The sequence below is a fragment of the Solea solea genome, unplaced genomic scaffold (genome assembly GCF_958295425.1).
Source record: "Solea solea unplaced genomic scaffold, fSolSol10.1 scaffold_155, whole genome shotgun sequence".
NCBI classification, from domain to species: domain Eukaryota; kingdom Metazoa; phylum Chordata; class Actinopteri; order Pleuronectiformes; family Soleidae; genus Solea; species Solea solea.
Window position 1 is genome coordinate 17,501 of NW_026704155.1, and position 2,500 is coordinate 20,000.

Consider the following 2,500-nt stretch of genomic DNA (forward strand, 5'->3'; position numbering starts at 1 on the left):
CCCTGGTAGCCAAGGGCACTTAGAGTAAATTTTGAAAAAGTTGGCACTTAGAAGAAATTTCAGATTCGTGCCCCTGGTAGCCAAGGGCACTTAGAGTAAATTTTGAAAAGTTGGCACTTAGAAGAAATTTCGAAAAGTCGGCACTTAGAAGAATTTCCGAGTCGCCCCGGTTCTCGGGGACCGGGCCGAGCGCCGACCTCTGTCCGAGCGCGAGCGCCTATTTTCGGATAAGTTGGGACGACTTCCACGGTCCGTATCTCGGTCATTTCTCCACCTTTTCGGATGGAACCAACGGTGTCGCGTTGCCCCGGTCCCCGCCGAGGGCCCTGGGGCGTGGGATCCTGAGTTTTCCCCGTGCTTCCTGTGGTTTTCGGCCGTGGAAAAACCCTAGGCGCGCCGGTTCTCGGGACCGGGCCGAGCGCCGACCTCTGTCCGAGCGCGAGCGCCTATTTTCGGATACGCCGAGTCGATTTCAACGGTCCGTATCTCGGTCATTTATCCACCTTTTCGGGTGGAACCGACGGTGTCGCGTTGCCCCGGTCCCCGCCGAGGGCCGTGGGGCGTGGGATCCTGAGATTTCCCCGTGCTTCCTGTGGTTTTCGGCCGTGGAAAAACCCTAGGCGCGCCGGTTCTCGGGACCGGGCCGAGCGCCGACCTCTGTCCGAGCGCGAGCGCCTATTTTCGGATACGCCGAGTCGATTTCAACGGTCCGTATCTCGGTCATTTATCCACCTTTTCGGGTGGAACCGACGGTGTCGCGTTGCCCCGGTCCCCGCCGAGGGCCGTGGGGCGTCGGGTCCTGAGTTTTCCCCGTGCTTCCTATGGTTTTCGGCCCTCGAAAAACCCAATTCGCCCCGGTTCGAAAAAGCGGCACTTAGAAGAAATTTCGAAAAAGTGCGCTCACTTGGAAGCCGTGTTCCTATGTATGTGCCGGGAGTGTCGCACACAACCCACACAAACTCGACCAAACATGCTCTCTGGCCCATGTTGCGCAGCATCCCGGTAAACTCGGCCAAACATGCTCTCTGGCCCATGTTGCGCAGCATCCCGGTAAACTCGAACCAAACATGCTCTCTGGCCCATGTTGCGCAGCATCCCGGTAAACCTCCGCCGCGGTTCTCGGGACCGGGGCCGAGCGCGAGCGCCTATTTTCGGGTAAATTGTGACGACTTTTGACGGGCCGTATCTCGGTCATTTCTCCACCTTTTCGGGTGGAACCAACGGTGTCGCGTTGCCCCGGTCCCCGCCGAGGGCCCTGGGACGTCGGGTCCCGAATTTTCCCCGTGCTTCCTATGGTTTTCGGCCGTGGGAAAACCCTATTCGCCCCGGTTCTCGGGACCCCGGCCGAGCGCCGACCTCTGCCCGAGCGCGAGCGCCTATTTTCGGGGTAAATTGTGACGACTTCCACGGGTCATATCTCGGTCATTTCTCCACCTTTTCGCATGGAACCAGCGGCGTTCCACTCCTCTGGCCCCTGCGCAGAGCCCTGCGTTGTGACATTTTGATAAAAGCATCACCCTGGGTGGCCCTGGGAGGCGTACCTATTTTTTTGGCATAAAGAGGGGCGATTTAAAACGGGCCGTATCTCCGTCACTCCTGCACCTTTTCGCATGGGATGAACGGCGTTCCACTCCTCTGGACCCTGTGCAGAGCCCTGCCTTGTAACATTTTGATAAAATCACGTTTTTAGCCATTCTCCCGTCGGTGGCCCTGGGAGGCGTACCTATTTTTTTGGCTTAAAGAGGGGCGATTTACAACGGGCCGTATTTCGGTCACTCCTGCACCTTTTCGCATGGGATGAACGGCGTTCCACTCCTCTGGACCCTGTGCAGAGCCCTGCCTTGTAACATTTTGATAAAATCACGTTTTTAGCCATTCTCCCGTCGGTGGCCCTGGGAGGCGTACCTATTTTTTTGGCTTAAAGAGGGGCGATTTACAACGGGCCGTATTTCGGTCACTCCTGCACCTTTTCGCATGGGATGAACGGCGTTCCACTCCTCTGGACCCTGTGCAGAGCCCTGCCTTGTAACATTTTGATAAAATCACGTTTTTAGCCATTCTCCCGTCGGTGGCTCCTCTGGCTCTCTGCTCCCCCAGCCTGGGCTCCTCACCTTGGGCCACAGCCCCCTGCTCACAGAGCCCCCTGCTCCTCTGGCTCTCTGCTCCCCCAGCCTGGGCTCCTCACCTTGGGCCACAGCCCCCTGCTCCTCTGGCTCTCTGCTCCCCCAGCCTGGGCTCCTCACCTTGGGCCACAGCCCCCTGCTCCTCTGGCTCTCTGCTCCCCCAGCCTGGGCTCCTCACCTTGGGCCACAGCCCCCTGCTCACAGAGCCCCCTGCTCCTCTGGCTCTCTGCTCCCCCAGCCTGGGCTCCTCACCTTGGGCCACAGCCCCCTGCTCCTCTGGCTCTCTGCTCCCCCAGCCTGGGCTCCTCACCTTGGGCCACAGCCCCCTGCTCCTCTGGCTCTCTGCTCCCCCAGCCTGGGCTCCTCACCTTGGGCCA